The sequence below is a fragment of the Amia ocellicauda genome, chromosome 10 (genome assembly GCF_036373705.1).
Source record: "Amia ocellicauda isolate fAmiCal2 chromosome 10, fAmiCal2.hap1, whole genome shotgun sequence".
Taxonomy (NCBI): domain Eukaryota; kingdom Metazoa; phylum Chordata; class Actinopteri; order Amiiformes; family Amiidae; genus Amia; species Amia ocellicauda.
The window spans coordinates 27,720,864-27,740,317 of NC_089859.1; the positions used below are offsets into that span (position 1 = coordinate 27,720,864).

The window sequence follows — 19,454 nt, forward strand, 5'->3', positions numbered from 1 at the left end:
AATCCATGTTATTTAGGCTCCTGTGTCAGAATATACAAAAATCCCTCCCACAATCTTGCTAGGTCTGTGTAATCCAACTAGCTTCCTGATCTGAAGCTTGTACACGTTCCTAAGCAGGGCTGAATATTATACCTCTTCAAAACAGTATTTTCCAGATGTATTTCATTTATTTAAATTGTTCTTATTATTCAAGTAAATAATTTCATGTTTTAATATTTAATATTAATATTATGTGTGAGTCTCATATGTGCATTCGTCTTGTGGGCTAAAGAAATTGTAAACAAAACCTAAATTCCCTGCCACCTCAGTTTCCACACTGCAATGGGAACAATGACATCATCCTCTGAATATTCTACCTGACAGCCATGTAATCACTATTTTACCACTGACAAATTGTTTATGTCGAGTTATAAACTGTTTCATAAACAAGTGGTGCAGCCAGGACCTCGTGTTCATAAAACGCTGGGGGAGACTTCTACAGCGCCCCTATGGTGATTCGAGATTTTTGTGTGAAACTGATTTATTGATTTGGTGTAGTGTCACACCTTGCTTGGATGAGAAGACATTTCTGAGGTTTGCGCTTCCACGCTGTGCTCAGTCTCTCACCATGACATTCCTGACAACAAGTGGACACACTTTTAAATGCTCAGGCTGACCTACTGTCGATATATAAGTACACATTCCAAAATAATGAACTTATCTGCTGCCAGCAGAGCCACCCACAGAGACACCGCGCTCTGTAATCCTGGGACAATTTCAAAGAGCAAGTTTCAACGTTTCGCCTACATTGAAAGAAATGCAGTGCTCAGAAATTAGACTGTGTTCAAGTCGTTTGGAGAAATCAAGGAAGTATCATGTACAGTTTAATATATCCTCACCACCCTCTGGAACTGTCAGTCTTTGATCCCAGACAGCAAATTGTGAAATTGAATTGGAAGTACAGCATTGTGAATCCAGACGTTTGTGTTTCAAAGTACACCACTAGGTGGAGCCTTTGTCGTTATGTTACAGTGGTGCACCTAACACAGAACAAGTTGAACAACCTCTGTAAACGGAAAACCACATCTCCATGTTGAATCTCTTCAATTTCATAATTTGAAGAAGGAGACAAATGTTTCAGGGTTTTATGATCTGTGTGTTTACCTTCACACTTGACATTTCTAGACCATAAAGTGTGCGGTTTTTAAGGGGAATTTAACACTACTCTTCCATATCAGGTTGCTGCTGTTTATACTCTAAAGTCTACAGGACTAGAGAGTACAGTTTCATCGACGCATGGTCCAGTGCATCTGTACATGTATTGCTGTTTTTGGAATAGAGAAAAATATTATAATAATCTGTCTACCTTAAACGCACTGTGGGAAAAAAAGACAAACTACTGCATTCATTTCTTAACTGATGATGAAAATATATTCTAAAAATACTAGGTTTGAAGAAGTCAATAGAAGAGTGTCCAGATTTTTAGTTTGGAAGCAGAAGGACTCAGGATTGGGGCTGGACAGCCGCAGCCAGGACCATTGTTACAGAAACACAAAGAGCCGTGTTGCTGCACTCCAGCCAGCACAGGCATTCCTGTGGGTAGGACGAATCTGGCTGGGGTTCACGTTCGCGCAGCAGGTGTGGGGTGACTTTTATGTGACCAGAGCTCAGCACATTTCGAAGATCACCATTATTTTATAGTTTAGCTCCCAGATTCAGGAATACCACTTCATCCACGTAATAAAAGGTAGATTCCCGTTCAGGACAAAAGACTTGATGGTCTTTTATGAGTTGCACCCCTGTCCAAATCCACTGGAATTTCCTGAGCTTCAGACTATTTTATAACTTACAATGAGTACAGAAACCTGGCATGACAGAGTTCTTTGACTGTAAACTATAAATTATATACTGTAAATTATATTTCCTGTAAAGACCTATTGAATGGAGGAGTTATATCATGATGCACCTGCAGATATCTGTGCTGAGCCTGTTTTCTGTGGAAGGTTTGATCAGCTGCATTTGTAGTTAAACTATTGGCGGGTACTGAACCCTTGATAAAAACAGTGCCATATTTTTTGTGTTGAATTTATTACATTAAGCACATCAGCCAGTCATATGGAGCACAACCTCAGCTCTTCTTCATCATTGTTCTCTTTTTTCACATTATATTATGCATTTTTATGCAATTATATATTTCACATTATACACTATTATGCATAATAGTTATAGAGTTATAATACAATTTTAAGGCCATTTCAGAGTATATTATTAAGAATATTATAATGCCCCCCTGGCTATTAAACAAAACAGGGGAAAGCATGCGCTATGAAGGAAAAACCTAAATTAGCAGGAAAAAGATTCAACTGAAGCAGCACTCTGGGGTTTTAGTTATCAGAGCTGTTTTTCTGAAAGTATATTTAAATTGTTCAACAAAACTCGTGGGCTTTAAAGAATTAATGGATTTAAATCTCTGGAGATTTTTTTCTTCACAATTGTAATTATTTTTTCCATTTATTTGATAACTCTTCATACATACAGTACTGTGCAAAAGTTTTAGGCAGGTGTGAAAAAATGCTCTGAAGTAAGAATGTTTTCAAAAATAGATGTTAATAGATTATATTTATCAATAAACTAAATGCAAAGTGAATGAACAGAAGAAAAATCTACATCAAATCCATATTTGGTGTGACCACCCTTTGCCTTCAAAACAGCATTTATAACAATTTAAAGAGTTTTTGCCTTCTTACATTGAAAATATCCTCCAGAAAAGAAGACATTATTGATGGATAATAACACAGAAATTAAGTTTTCATTACTTTATTATTAATTAATTGTGTTAATGACAAAATAAATGTAACATTTCAAAGATAAATGTGGGTACTACAGTTCCAGGACTTTCATTTGGTTCTCATTTTAATGCTTTACTGTCCTAAACAAATGTCTCAGAAAGGCCACCGTCCTGCAGCTTTTATACTGTTTATCAGGTAAGCTTTTTTTTTGTATTGTATTACAATCCTTCACTCAACTTTAGTATGACTATAAAGTATTAAACTACAACTTTCATCAGCAAAAGCTACAAGATCGTTCAATAAACTAAATTTACAGAGTGTTACAGTTTGATCTGCTTTTCTTTGAATTAGTCTCATGTACAGGTATTTCCAAAAAGCCCATTCGTGTGTTTTGCGTCTGAAAAATAAATACAAAAACCTTTATCCTCCTCTCACCAAGCATTTTCTCCTGGGAGTAAAAGTGGACTAATTTGGTTTAAAGGATCAGTTTACTGTGAGTCACAAACAACTCATTACTGATAACCTTAACTTACTTTGCACTAGAAAGACCTTTAGCAAGTTCAGACAAGCGTTGCATGGAAACACGCATTTTAACACTCCCACATACATGTCATGAAACTGAAATACATTTCAGTGATTAAACTGACAAGTCTGAATGATCTAAAACTGTTTATTCGTGGGAAAGAGGGGAGGTCAAAGGTCAAGGATTGTTGGATGGGTACAAAATCATCATTAGTCCAGTTATGTGACTTCTTAGGTGGGTAGTTGAAAACACATTCTCTCCCCTTCTCCCTTCTGAAGCGACATCGTAGCCAATTTCATCCACCAAACTGTCATCTATATCCATTATTGTACAGCTGTATTGGAACAAAATCACAAGGCAGCATTCAGGGCTGAAAAAAACAATGCACATCAATACTGGACACACATAATTCAGATATCAAGATCACCTGACGACTTCTGTGCCCGTGCAATCTGATTAATAACTCTTAATTCTCTCACGTCCAGGTTTAATTCCTAATTCCTTCCTCGTTTGTCAATGGCATTTAATGAGGTTGTGTTAAATCCAAAGAATTCAAGGTGAAAGGCGAAAGAAATGGTATTTATAGACGGCACAAACCATATCCCATAGAATAAGCACAACAATGAACAAAAAAGTCTTTTTTAAAACACTGGGCAACCACTCAAAAATATTTATTAGTTCTATTAAGGCCAAGCATGTGGATGGACTTGAAGAAAGCAAGCCGGGAGTTTAGGAAAACTAATCTCTTGAGATTAAAGAGCTGCTGGTTTTTAAAAAGAGTCTGTTTGGCATATCCATGGAAACATAAACATATGTTGCAGAGTTAGCAGTGTACGATTTCAAGTGACTGAGATGTATGTTCTTGCTGGTCGTACTCAGTCAGAGTCCTGCTTTCTTATAAGAGACAGATAAGAGATTTCTAGTTACCTTATTAAGCCTCCCCCTGTTCTGGCAGTACAAACTGTAATTGAATCTCTCATGCACTTTGCCATGAAGACTTATTATAAATCACACAAATGAGGATTCTCCCCACAAAGTAGCTTTTAAGCTTAATTAACTTGTAATCTTTGTATATACAGCACTCTGGCAAATTCCTCTTTACACTTGTGATGCTCTGGTCAGCTGTTTATGCTACATTTCAAAGACAAGTTGGGACTATTGTTAACTTACATACATTTGTTCATAAAAGCCAGTGAAACGTATTTCTCCAATATGAGCTGCCTTTTATGTGGAGATGTTCCTGCAAACGTATTAAGCCTTTAAGGGAAATTCAAACTGAAGTGAAGTTACAGAATCTGTTCTAAACCCTCAGCGTCCCACGTGCATTGCATTCTTACCAGGAATAGTCTTTAACTTTGCTCCATTCACAGTAAGCAACACCGTAAACATCTCAGCTCAACACAAGTAATGCTCTGTTTGCTGAATTGAGTTTTCTATTACTCCTGAGTGAGTGATCCAATAAATAACCTCGGCCTCGACTACAGGGTCTGAGCCTAGTCTGGGCTCCCAGGAGGATGAGTGCAACTGGGTGAGTGCTGGGATTGATGTGGCAGATGGTTTTCTCGGTTTGCCATGCCGCACCTGCTCTACTACTGTGACTGGGTGCCCGAGCTGACAGTAAATGCTGGGCCTTTGTCTCGGTCTTCCTCGTGTTGACAGTAAAACCCCAATGATTCTGTGTTCGTAAAAAATAAATAAATAAATAGGCAAAACACCCGCCTCTGGAGTGAATAATAACTGGTTACCCAATGTGGGCTGTATAAAAGAGAAAAAGCAAGGGCTCGATTTGAACTTTGATCTCTAATTATGCAAACCATTTGATCAAATTGTACATTATGATATCTTATGAATTTGGCAACTGCGCCATTTTTTATACTCTAATCTAATTGCAGTTTACTTCTTGCTAATCACGAACACACCCATAAATGGAAGACTATGAAAAAGGACATGCAAAGGCTGACATATTAATTATTTCATCTATTTATTTACTTCATTAATTACTTTAAGGAAGCTGAATACATTTGGAAGCTGACTGCAAGCTGTTATATAGTTGTACAGTTTTTCCATTTTTCAAAGATACTTTTGTAGATTTTCATTACGGAAATACGGGATGTTTTTATGTTTCAAATCGGCTTGACCATTTTCACACATTTAAGCGCTGACCCTAATCAATATGCAAAACCAATGCATAGGCTAATGTGCAATTTCCCATCACAGGGGTTTTTGTCACATCACGGCTGTTTAAAAGCGAAGCACTGTACGTGCCTGCTCAGCAGAAAATCACAACACAGATTTTGTTATGATTACATTTAAACTATACTAATGCCTACTTTGAGATGCCTATACATTATACCCCACAAACATACTTAAACAAATCATATAATTCATCAATATTTTATTGCCATAACTTAAATATCAGGTGCATACAATTATCCACTGAAAGCAACGTTTGTTTAACTGCGTCACCGTGATAAAGTATAACAATGTGAGTAAGAAGGAGACTTGGCAGATAGAGCTTACTGTAAAATTACTGTAACATTTGCAATTTTCTTCTTTATTTCCACTGCAAATATTTATGTCCAGCTTGATTTACAGACTTACAACAGTTCAAAGCCTTTTCAATGTCCTTTTAACTTCACTAAGGAGCATGCAGTACTTTCTAATAGAACAGATTGCTGTCAATGTAAATTAAATAAATTAACTTTCTAGCTTTTTTCACATACAGTGCATTGCAAACGTATTCAGACCCGTTCCTATGGTGTCCCATTATGTGAAATTACAAAACAATGCATACACATTTAATTGCATACACAATGCATTCACTTCAAAATAATTTCAAAACTTGAATGTTCAAACTGGAGACTTCTAAGAGTAAGATCAATTATGGTATGTGTTAGCAAGAAAACAATGAAATATGTTGATTTGAATAAGTATTCAGACCCGTCAACTCAGTATTTGTTGGAAGCACCTTTGGCAGCAATTACAGCTGCAGTCTTTTTGGTTAAGTCTCTACCAACTTTGGGCACCATCTTGGTGCAATTTTTGCCCATTCTTCTTGACAAATTTCCTCAAGTTCTCTCAGGTTGCTTGGGGATGGCTTAAGAATAGCAGACTGAACAGGTTTTCCTCTAGTACTTGCCTGTACTTTGCGCCATCCAATTTTCCTTCAATCCTAACAAGCTTTCCAATCCCTGCTCAGGAGAAGCATCCCCATAGCATGATGCTGCCACCACCATACTGTGGGGATGGCATTGACTGAGAGATATGCAGTGTTGCTTGTCATTTAGACCAGATATTTCCAATTTGGTCTTGCCTGATCACACCTTTTGTACAATTGTTTTCAAGGCTCACTCACACCATCAGTCCCTTACAACACTTTGAAGGTCGAAAAGTGACATTGTATACCAACAGTTAAAACAGAGATATTTACTAACCTATCAGCAGCATTCTTCTGCCATCAGGGGCCTGTCATGATTTTGGGTGCTGAAAAGGGATTGTTCTGATGCTGTCTTTCTAGAACAAACAATTAATCACACTGTGGTGCGCTCTTATTGATTGGCTGTTGCTTTGTGGAGTAGACATGTGACTGTTGCCATCTGCGGCCGTACTCTCATTACTTTCATTCCAGTATCACGTTGTTCTAGCTTAGCCAAATATGATCTGATAATGCACTGGTATTCTGTAATGTGCTCTTGTCATCCTCACATATTTATAGACCGGTTGACTGTGGTTGCCAGTGGCACACTCTTAATCTAAGATGTGTGGGTCTTATCAGTGTAGTGAGTCAAGTGCAGTTTTAGGTGAGAATTTAAGGCCGTTGAAGGTATTATTGTAAGAAAGTGGATATGCTGATAAGAAAGAGAAACAATAGAATTTGAAAAAAACGCCTGAGTCAGGTTTCCTCTTTCACTGAGGTATTGCAAAGCAGGAAATTCACCTTTTGTATTATTTTTCCCACAGTGTGGCAGGGCCAGGTAGGGTGTTGAGAGACTTGAAGGTGAATCTGTCATTAATGTGGTAAGTGTGCTCAGCAATTAAGTCGTTCAGCTCCTTGCCTATCCATGTAGTGTTCTGATCCGATTTGGCAAGTAGTTTCCACATTAAATGTTTGATTTGATTTTCTTGTACTTGACTAGTTTCTAGGTGTATGGCTGTGAGAGCTGAGGTGGTTACTGTGGTGACAGTGTTTGGCAAATCTGAGGTTCAGTCTTTGTCAACCTTAAAAGAACAAAGCTTTCATGTTTCCCAGAAGAAAACATCCAGTGTTCAATCAGGAAGTCTTTTGTGAAGTTTTTTTTGTTTTTCTAACACATATAGTATATAGCACTGGCAAGTAATAACTTAGCATCTGTCTTTTAAATATTTGTATTTCTTACTTTCCCCCCTTTTAAAACCATAACATAACATTCATCAGATTCAAAGTGTGGATTTCAACATTATCCCACATGCTCAAGTGATTTGTTTTGTTAGTTTGTTGGTAATGATTGTTCCCAGTAAGAAATTATGTAAGACTTTAAAGAAACTGGTGTTTCAGCGTTCCTACAGAAGTGCTTCTCAACCCTTTAAAACACAGTGGGAACTTTGGTATCAGGAAATACAATTATAATTTTTTTCATACCACTAATTTAATCACCTTGAGGAAAGAGTCACATGGTTTTCATTGAAATCTCTATTCATATATGAAGCTTTTCTGGCGTGAACTAGAAAAGAGACACTATACATTGAAACAAGGCCTTCATCCAGCAGTGGATCGATATAGGCTGATGGTGATGGTGGTGATGATGATAATGCTATACATATTTATAATTTAGTGAGTCAAAATGTGTTTATTTGTCCTGTATATCTCAAATATGGGGTATTATATGTACTCCAAGTGGGCACTGTATACTTGCTGTAAAGCATGCTTCAATTTCGTTTAAAAGTCATTATTGGTCAGTCTGGAACTAACGTTGGAGATGTAGCAGCTTGAAATACATTTGTCAAACAGGAGATACATAATAGATGAAGCGGACACAGAAATAAATGAAGGCTCTATTATATGATAACATGTCTTATATATACATAGATTATATACAGATATATTGGGATGGGATACAAAGATGGGACCCACAAGTATAGAACTGCTATTCTAAACAGTACTTTCTTCACTTTAGTTTGAAATCTTTTTTTTTTTTTTTTTTTTTTTGCTAATGACACTTAAGAAAAATGGCTTTTGGATTTCCTTCTATGAATAATACGAGTTCTGCCACATGTTTGCTTAAGAACAGAAACCAAAATATAAACTTCCTTAAAAGAAGAGAATGACCGGCCTTACGTTTCCTGAGATATCTTTTGCAGAATCAACACTTTCTGTGCTTTGCTTCTGGAAAGACCAGAGTGTTCTTGTTTTGTTCTTAATTACATGAATCCCACTTATACACCTTCAGTATATTGACAGTGGGCCCCTGAAAGGTGTTTTGAATTATAATTCATCAATCTCAAACACCTATATTATCAAACATATTTGGACAACAGACAAACCACCTTACACCATCGATGACAATGCATTTGACTTGGTGTAGTCACATGGTACAGACCTCCTACAGTACAGCTACTCTCGAAGTCAGAGATATTGTTCTCTCCCTGAGTCACTGGGTTTTCGATAGAATTGTTATTTGTGATTAAGGGCTCTGGTGAGGCCATTTTGTTACAGTTACAGTTTGTGGAAAAGCTCATCCCATTGTGCTTGGTGCTATAAAGTATGTGTATGAAACTACAAATGTGTAATTTCAGTCCAGCTTCTGAACACTTCTCTAATGTGTCCACCGCCATCCTTGAACAGTCTCCAAGTCCAAATGGTGTCTAAAGATGAAAGGTGGTGTCCTTCATTTCGCCTATAGACGAGTTAATCTGATCCTACTGTTCAGCCTGTTTTAGGGTGATTATTGCCCTGTGTTCTTCAGGTGATGCAGTCAAGGCTTTCTACACAAACATTAGCAGCATTTTCATAGGGAATGACGGAGGTGAAGTTAGAAGTTTCTTCCTCTACATCTGGGCTTTATCAATCAAACTGTATTGCTACACTCCCAGATTTCAAAAGGCAACAAAACTAAACATTCAGTACTCTGTAAGCATATGTGTGAAAATGTTTTAATCTTAATATTATTCTTCCCTATGCATTTACATTAGGGCGTAATGTAGGCACCAGTATTGTAGTTTTCCAGTGAGTGCCTATTGCTGTTTGTCACTGGTATATGACACATGAAAGGATATCTCAAGGTAGTTGTTGACACCTTTGTCATTCCTGTTTATTTTTATTGTTATTGTAGTGGAGTCAAAACAAAGAGCTTTGTCACATGCACAATGCGCTTGTTTGGATAAGGTTGTTAAATTGACACGTTCCAGTGTATACAAAGGCGTTTCCTATTATATGATTGTGATGGGTACTACCATTTCAGGAAGCCAATGATGAGACAGGAAATGCTGGTCACATGGTACATGTAACATAAACATTAAATCCTCAGACTGCAGGATGAAGCTATGGCACAGAACAGACATCTTGGGAAGATATCATCAATTCCCTCTTTGACAGCAAAACTGGTTTAAATACCATATATCTTCTCCACCCTAACCAAATGCAAAAAGATCTCCTAAAATTCAGCTCCAGGTAGAGAATTTGGTGCACTGGCTTGATATTACTAGACTTAACTCTTGGTTGCCAATAAATACTGTTTGGAAAATACAGAATGCAGAAAACACAAATGCAGAAAGAACATAAGAACATAAGAAGGTTTACAAACGAGAGGAGGCCATTCGACCCATCGTGCTCGTTTGGTGTCCATTAATATCTAAGTGATCCAAGGATCCTATCCAGTCTATTTTTAAATGTTCCCAAATTTTCAGCTTCAACCACATCGCTGGGGAGTTTGTTCAGATTGTGACGCCTCTCTGTGTGAAGAAGTGTCTCCTGTTTTCCGTCTTGAATGCCTTGAAGCCCAATTTCCATTTGTGTCCCCGGGTGCGTGTGTCCCTGCTGATCTGGAAAAGCTCCTCTGGTTTGATGTGGTCGATGCCTTTCATGATTTTGAAGACTTGAATCAAGTCCCCACGTAGTCTCCTCTGTTCCAGGGTTAAAAGGTTCAGTTCCTCAGTCTCTCAGTAGGACTTTCCCTTCAGACCTGGAATAAGTCTGGTTGCTCTCCTCTGAACTGCCTCTAGAGCAGCGATATCTTTCTTGAAGTGTGGAGCCCAGAACTGCACACAGTATCCAGATGAGGTCTAACTAGTGCATTGTACAGTCTGAACATTACTGCCCTTGATCTACACTCTACACTTTTGACAAAATACCATAACATCCTATTGAAAGAATGTTGATTTCAGTAACATGAAGATATTTCTAATGATATAAATCACCATTCAAACATTGTAACTTCACCTGAAGTCCTTGGAAATAGCTGACATTAAGCAACATAAGGTCAAGAGAAATCTCTAAGTTGATAAGGGATCTAAGGCATGTGAAATATATAGACCAAATTCGCATGCAATAAAGAGTAAGTCATTAAAATATTATGTCTTTATTTAGGCATTGCAACATTTTACAGCCAGTGTGAGACTCCCAGATATTAAAAAAAGAGTGGCATGAAATGGAGATATTACCCCAAACTAGTCCACACCCCTTGTAATACGCTTGCATTTACTGCCACGAAACACCCCTTAAACAGCCAATGACAGGCTGGCACACAAACACTTACGTAGACAAAAACTTGAGACATAAAACATTGTGACACACACCAAACAAACCAGCTCAACTTTGGGCCTTAAAGTTGCTGATCACGCTCGAGTCAGGCATTCCTTATTTGTCAATCAAAACAAAATGAGACCAAAATGTGAAGTCTATATAGAGCCAATGTCAGAACAGTAGTCCAAAGAATGTGCAGAACTAGCATTTACATTATCTGACAATTACTGCAAAGGTGTCTGATAAATAAATCAAGCAATTAATAAACAGAAAAGCCTATTCAGTCTAACCTATTACTCAGGCATACATATACAGGAAAATGGGATAGAATTACATTATGCACAAACAATGGCCATAACTTAAGCAGCTGGTGTGAAGCGAAATAATAGGAAACAAGTGCAATCTAAACAAGTGAATTTTGAGGAGGCAGAAGGCAGTGAGAGCTGTTGTAAGCATACACTTGGGGATGTATAATACATATTAACATTTTAAATGCATCTCAATTTAAAAAAAAAAAAAAAAAAAACCTAAAGAACAGAAATGCTTTTTTAAAGGCCTGTGAAATATGCTTGATTTACACACAGACTTAAACAAATAGACCATAAATCAAACGTATTAATATCTGGAAATCTGGAAGTGCCTTTGCCCGGAACTGTATCAGGAACATTAAATAACCATCTAACCACATCAAGTACACACATCGATACAAGTAAACTGATTACACGTACTTTATTTTCTGTGAAATCAAAACATGTCATGGAGTATAAAGAACACCCCCATCCCTGCCTTCCCCCATCAGACACACACCCAACAAATGCTGCAGGATTCCTGCAATCAACTTCTATATACTGAGCATGTAAATACAGCCTGGTTCAGGGCCCATGATCAATATGGAATTTATATTACCCTAATTGAGATCCCCCACATGCTTTTTATGTGTGCTTAAATTACAGTAGCCACCCTGAGAGATTCCACTGGAATAAAAAATGTGGATGCAAAACTGCAAGACTTCTGAAGACACCCTACAAAATGTACTACTGTAATATTCTTGTACAGGAGAGGCTGCAATAACGCACCCAGCGATCGATGCTGTGCGCTCTGCCCCTTTAAGCAGCTCTGGCCTGACAGCGGACGGCCGCTATCTCATCCCTTTAAGGCCGGCTGCAGTGTGCGGCTCCGCCTCCAGCCGGCGGCGATCAATTGCTTCATTTACATATCCTCCCCGTCACTTCCCCTTTAAATCCGAATCCCCGCCTCCTCATTCCAAATCCGTCAGCGGAAGCGGGGAGATTTTATTTCCGACAGAAATATCCTTTTAAAGGAGAATTATTAAGTGTGGAGACACAACTGCAAGACCTGTCGGAGGATAGCGATCCCTTTAATGCACCAATTCCCCAAAATACCTTCCGAAGGGGGTTAAAAAAGGGGGAAAACAGCACCAGCGGCAAGGTATTAAACTAACACATTCCAGTAGAAAGAGGAAATCAGGTAATTTTTTTTTTTCTCATTATATATGTTTATCATATTTTATGCAAATGTTGGATTGACTGCTTCGTTACGCTGCAGGGCAGTGTGTGCTGATAACCAAAATCTATGTAACCAAGCCATGCCTTATTTACTTATTCTGTATTGTGTGTAATGAACATGAAATGACCCTGTGGGACATTAGGATGCCCGGAGTATGGCAGTACGGTTATGACAAGTGCAATGAAACCATGATCTAGCGACACCTGTGTCCCCATCGGTGAGCTGGACCGGCTGGCATTATCGTATGGTGCTGTGCGGCTGCAGTGCCGGGACGGGGGCCGTGTGCAGGTGCGTCGGACACCGGGCTGCAGGGAATTAGCGCGGACTCCCTCAACTGCTGGCAAAAATGGACACTTTGTGAATTGTGTGCTACAGCAATATCAGTGCAGCACGATCTGTGTCGGTTAGATAAATAATAACATCAGTGCAGAGTAATCGGTATCTTTTTTTTTTTTTTTTACTTGGTCGTGCGATCGTCGACTTTTGCCACAAAATGAAAGAAAGTCGTAAAAGAAAAAAAAAAAGCACAACTCGCGTTTCGCTTGAGTTGCTTTTACGTGTTGATTGACCTCTCTCTGCAAAGGCGATCGTGCCAGGTAGTCTTGATGGACAGCGTAGATGCCACGTTTTGTCTGATATGAATGTGGTTTGATGTTAAATGTAAAATGTGAAAGTGTGAGAGAAAGTGCATCCTTAAACTACTAGCCTTGCCTTTAGCGCGAATAAGGAGGCATGCATGGGTGTGTTGTCAAGCCCTTGGATTACTGGATTTTCTACACACTATATATATACATATATATATACATATATACATACACCCAATATGGATCAGAAATAATACCACGCTGTTCTATACGGACAAGGTTGTAAACGCCATACTTTGGGCTTCACTTGTGTTTTTTGAAATCCCAATTTGTTTCGTGCTCACAAAGTCATTTACATGTCTCTGCTTTGCGTGTTTATCCATCAGATAACATGTCTATTGTCCATGGAGTACATACCAAATGTCTGCAGTTCATGCTTAGACAGTAGGTAGCTATGATATTATATACAAGCAAATTAGAGTCCAATGCTGCTGGGCAATGAATACAGTTAGTGTGTCTGTAACAGTGTATGTATTATGTCCTCTAACATCCCATAATAATACTAATTAGTAGTAAGTAGTAGTATCTGCCTCACAGGATTGTTTTCTTAAACGTACAATTCATTCCTATATATACATAACAAAAAACATGTGCGGTTTGGCTCTCATGCAATCCTGTACTTTTCCATCCTCTTGTAGGTTGTCAAGTCATGCTTTCCAATTGTTTAGCTTTCTATTTCTCCTTCCCGCCCATCCAGTTAGTCATGAAGGTTCACTCTCCGCAGGAATAATATTACCAGTGAGCATACATACTGGTAAAATGTGCTTAACTTGAATTTCTCTCTGTTAGCCTTTTATTTCGCCATAACAGCCAATGAAGGCAGGTGCAATATTATGCTCAAAGCAAGTCTGCCGTGTTTGAGATATTTCTTTTACAAGCCAATTCTACTTCAACCACTGGGCTACGCTCCTGGGTATGTGACATGGGGCGTCTCCGTGTTAGATGCACAGGTTGTTACCATACATGTCCATTGTGGCGTTGATGTCCAGATTGTCAAAATAGGTGGTGGCGGTCATTGCACCCCTTGGAAAAAACTCACCAGCCCTAGAAAATAAACATCCACACAATCACAATGCCATCTTCAGTTTGGGATCTAAAAGTGTTCCCTGAAACCTGCACTCTGTCACTGTGTAAACATTGTAGCTCTCAACATGCATGCATTGTGCATAATTGTCAGGAACTGGTTGTTCTAGATTGTAGTTTTTCCTTACACTTACAGACCTTCTAAATATGGTAATGCGTGGTCTTTTGTATAATCCATTACTGGTTGAGGGTAGCTTGTCCCAATACCTTTATTAATCAGGTTCTCTATTTATATGATATATGCTGCATTAATGCACATCATCAGTAGAGCATGGGGCCAAAATGAAACTGATAGGATTTAACTACTTCTGCCTGTTCTGGGATGTTAACTGTGAGAATGGTGCTCCTGGTCTAGGCTATTTTTTTCCTCCCCTTTGCCAGAGAGAAGGCAAAAGAGTTTGGCAGGAGGTCAATACCAACATCGGCTACTTTTTCGTAATAATTAATGTGTCTCTGCCTATTTGTTTAGTTTTGGAAATTCCGCAGATGCATGCCTGAAATTATAATAATTTACCAATTCTTGTGAACAATGTAAATAGTTCATCAGCATAATTGTTTACCAGCCAAATTTCAACTTGCCTTTTTTTGTATCATCGGCTTTTTCACATTTGCTGTACTGTTTTGCAATTCTGTGGCTTACTGTTCCAGTAGAAAACTGCAGTTTGCCGATGCACAAATTAATAAAACAAATGACAGCTATATACTTTTATAGTTTTTAACTGATATTTTGACATCCCTACTGGGCTTGGTTTGAGCAGACAATTCTGCTGTATGCATTTGAATAAATGTAAATCATACACAAATGCAGAGCATAAAAGGATTCTCCTTGAAGCCAATCTCTACATCGTGTGTCATTCCTGACAGAAAACATTGGTTTTGGATTTCTGCATTATGTGAATAACATTTAATAAATATTGATAAAGATCACCACTCCCTGTTTTAACAGCACAAGACTCTCTGCAGAAATGGTTATCCTCAGTGATACACCTCCCACACCATTGTATGTGTGTCTGTGTGTGCGTGCGTGTGCGTGTGCGTGTGCGTGTGCGTGTGCGTGTGTGTGTGTGTCTGTCTGTGTGTGTAGTTCACAGGAGGCAGTCTAGTATTGTAAGTGTTGCAGCTTTAGTCAGTGTCTGAGTAAGAGAGAGTTTTGCCTCTTTCATGAGGGAATTCAGTATCTCAGAGATAATGGAAAACTCATATTTATGATTTCATTGTGTCTTGGGTCAGACCGCTGCGTGCTTGAAGTTTGTTGATTTGTATTTCACAGTGGTTGAACACTTGATATTTTCTGTGGCCTGCTGTTTTTTGTTGATTAATTTTGAAAAAAATGTTTTGCCATGTTGTTAATCACCTTTAACAACCATTTTTTTTATTTGCGTTGGTTTTGTTATGTTTTCAGTTTTTTTTCTGAATCTTAGAAAGCGGGCACAAATATTTTTATTACTGAATGCTCTCCATGAGACATACTGTAGTATTGCCTTCTAGGCCTTACTTTTATTGGCGAGACTACAGACTGCTGTACACACTGGCCACTGTTTGCATCAAGTGTCATTAAAATCCAGCTTACATCACTCCCCAGAGGGAGCTGAAATTCTAAGCAGGATACATGTTTACTGTGCAACACTGTTGAATGTGCAGATCAAATCAAAACTTTGGCCCATCCGCAAATTGCAAATCATGAAGTTGTACCCTATCATGAATTGATTTATAGATCAGAAGGTGGCTTCTAACAATAAATTAAAATGTGATTTACGGATTATGGATTTGTACTTTGTGATTCACAGGTGGTCAAAGTTTGACTTTGGTCTAGCCCCTAGTCAGTCTTAGTCGTGTGTTTAGAAAAATACATTTTAACTGCTGTCATTTATTGACCTTTGCGGATGCCAAGATTGTTCTACTTGCCACTTACTGCATTGCAGCTTTCTAGCCTGTGTAATTGTTAAAGGCTGGGAGATATTTATGAAGCATACAAGGCTCACGGGTGAGTCAGACTTTGCAGATGTACTGTAATGTAGCTGTTGAAAAGAGAGTGTGGGTGCTTAGAGAAAAGTGCTTTGAGCATGTTTACATGGTAAAATATGATCATTAGAGAAAGTGTACATTAGATTCCCTTGCATTTATAATATTTATTGAGATTTTTAGAAAAAAGACAGTCAGTGTTTACCTATTGTATTGTTTTTACTGGTCATTAAAGGTAGTGATTTATTGCAGTAGGGCTAGAAACAAAAATATGTATTTAGGAAGCACGTATGTATAACAAAAATCACATTGTGAAGATATTGTGCATCAGCCTTGCTTTGGAGCTACAACTGACTGAGGAAAGTAGAAGAGTCTGATTGTTGGGCACCATCAGATTCTCCTGTCATCAGCAAAAGCTAATCAGAACATTGAATGTCACTGTGAAGAGCCCTGCCTTTGAAAGGTGCAAATCAGGTATTGAAAGCTTTCTATTTATGCGTTATCTTTTTATATTTAGTCTAAAGACGGATGCAGAATAGTTCCAGATCAAATTAAAGCCTAGGCCTACCCTCTAAACACGTATTATAATCCCTTGTATGGGTCCAGTGCAGTCTTGTAATTTGCAATTAGCACTTGGGTCAAAGGTTTGATTTGGTCTGGGTCACCATTTCAATGTCATGTGAATGTTAAAAAAAAAAGCTGTAAGCATGTGATATTCTACATGGTCTTTGAGCTGAGATGGCAACATCTAAATCTTGCTAAGTCTCAACATTGCTGTGTGGCTGCAGTGAATATTTCATGAAATTTAACCATTACTTCCCGTTACTGTTATTGATTAACTGCACTCCTGCTGGCTCAGCTGAAAATTGCACTGGACTGTAGAGAACTAGAGAAGGAAACGAAACAAATTCTTTCTTGTGATCACATAAAGCTGCCCTTGTTCCCTTTTGAATGAAAAGAAGAAAAGCCTATGAGGCCAGTAGAAGTAAACTGCCTGAATGTACCATAGATGGTCAATCTATAGGCTCCCTTTAATATTCATAAAGCTTCTTAAATGTCTAGCCTATGGAGTGTTAAGTGAAGTAAACATCAGGTTACTGTTTAACTTTTTGTGATCAGGGAAGCTCAAGCCTTTTATTGTGTTATACCCAGTTCAACATAAGCTGGGTACACAAGCAGCACAGATCTTGTAATCATACACATAATCTTGTTATTTTTATTGTGTAACATCTTGCAGTAATACGCTTGTATAATCCATGCTTGAGTAAGGTGTGCATCTGGTTAATGCTGTTTGATAGATAATCAAAGGCAGTTGTGACACCAAATAACCTTTACTTCTTTCATTGTGCTGTGGTTAATGCATTGCCCTACTTATTACACTCCTTCTGTAGTCACATCTAACAAACCAGGTGTTCCACATTTAAACATTGTACCTAACAGTAAATGTACTACAAAGTATAGTACCTACACAGCAAATAAGGTTGAAGGATTACAATACACTATGCTTGAATACAATCATATAATAAAACCTAACAATGCAAAAATAGGTGCTTTTGATCTTGTCTTCGATGCCTGGCAAAGTGAATTAATGTTGTACTAGTAATACTAGTAATTGTTTTTGGTATCAAATCAGAGTCATCCAGTGTGTGGGTGCAGTCTAAATAAGTGTGCTTTCAGGAGGTGTCAGTCTGTGGTCAGTGAGGGTGCAGCTCTGATTATATCTTAGGTAGCTGGTTTACCCACAGGCCATTGGGGTGGAGAAAGCACCCAGCAGAAGATAAGCAGAGCGAACCAAGGGCTTCAAGATTGGAAGGGCTTCATTTTACTCTTTGGGCTCGGATCCCTCTTAAACCCTAATCACTCCAGTATGAACTGCTTGCCTTGCTACTTCTGGGCTGATACCACGAAGTGTCCGGCCACAGCGTTTCCTCCTTCTCCAAGACCTTGAAACTTAGGTGAAGGGGACCTTTTCTTCCTAAAAGTGTGGCATCAACGAATGAAATTCAATAGCTATGATGGGTTTCTCTGAACGTGGTCCTGGTGCTCTACTGCGTGGGCTGTTTGGTTTAATCAGACAAGGTCATTGTGGCATATCATTATGAGTCTTTTAATATCTGTTTTGTACTTTCTTGTGTCATATACTCCCATGGACTCTTCAGCACTATAATTCACTACTCACTTCTGGGGTCCATATAGCAAATCCTTAATTTAGCCTACCCACTTTGTGTCAGTACTTAGTGTGCTATTCATTAATGCTCAACACCTCAACACTGTTAATAATAGGTGATGTGAAGAGTGAGACAATTCATTAATTTGCCTCCCCTTGGAAGATCTAGGAATACTGCTCTGAACCATCAAGTTAGTAGGCCAGCTGGTTGCCTTCTCTGAATAAACTAACTTATTGTTTTCCTGAACTTGGTCATAAGGTGTACTACATAGAAGTTACAGCATCATAAGTTAACTGCACCACTGAAAATGCCCCTAGGTGTGTTGTATTTATTTATTTAAGTATCTATCTGTTTATCTATTTATCATTTTGCTTAGCCTGATGGGATTTATTCTGCATAGATCAACTGAGATCACAGGACTGAGAAATAAACCAGGAAAGGCTATATGTTTGTTATTTGTTTTTGGTTTCATGTATTGATATGATATTTATAAGCTTCACAAACCAGAGTGTAGAAGCCTTTGACAGTTTAGTGTCTGGTTGGACTCACTGCTCTTGTAGTATTTTTTTTCTCTTCTCATGCAGCTGTTGTGAGTGAAGATGGATGTTGTAGTTGTAGTTTATCTGGGAAGAGGCTTCCTCCTGTGTTGTTCCCTCTGCCCATGAGCCTGGGGCACTGGGAGGGTGGGACAAATGAAGAGAGTGGAACAATCTTTTATTTTAACATTTTCACAAAGCAAGGCAGAACTGTGAAGGATGTGATATGGATATTTCCCTGCTTGATTTTGGTTCACTATGCCCAGAGAGTGTGCATAGAAACAGGCTAACTGGCTCTACAGAAATCCAAGATACAGCTGGAAACGTAAAAGAAGTTTACCACTTTCTTGCCAAATATGTTTTTTCTGGCTTTTGTGCAAAAGCTGGGGGTTCTGGGTGGTTACCTTTCCTTGGAAGTCTTATTTTCTCTGCACAGTGTTGTCTGAAACAGGCTGTTGTTGTTACCTGAGTTACATTAGGTAAGTTTCCTGGGTGTGACCATGTTGTTTCCAGGGGAGAGCTGGCA

General features: G+C 38.5%; 1 protein-coding gene and 1 long non-coding RNA gene across 3 annotated transcripts in view; one reads left to right on the forward strand and one right to left on the reverse strand.

The window, feature by feature from the left end:
- Window positions 1-6,851, reverse strand: part of LOC136760423 (uncharacterized) — a 32,630-nt gene extending 25,779 nt beyond the window's left edge. For both annotated transcript variants that reach the window (XR_010820202.1, XR_010820203.1), the window contains exon 1: window positions 6,726-6,851. This is a non-coding gene — a long non-coding RNA (uncharacterized LOC136760423). The remainder of the gene's footprint in view (window positions 1-6,725) is intronic.
- Window positions 6,852-12,323: 5,472 nt separating this feature from the next.
- Window positions 12,324-19,454, forward strand: part of slc45a4a (solute carrier family 45 member 4a) — a 60,536-nt gene continuing 53,405 nt past the window's right edge. The window contains exon 1 of the mRNA XM_066715818.1: window positions 12,324-12,496. The gene's annotated coding sequence lies outside the window, so the exon portion shown is untranslated. The remainder of the gene's footprint in view (window positions 12,497-19,454) is intronic.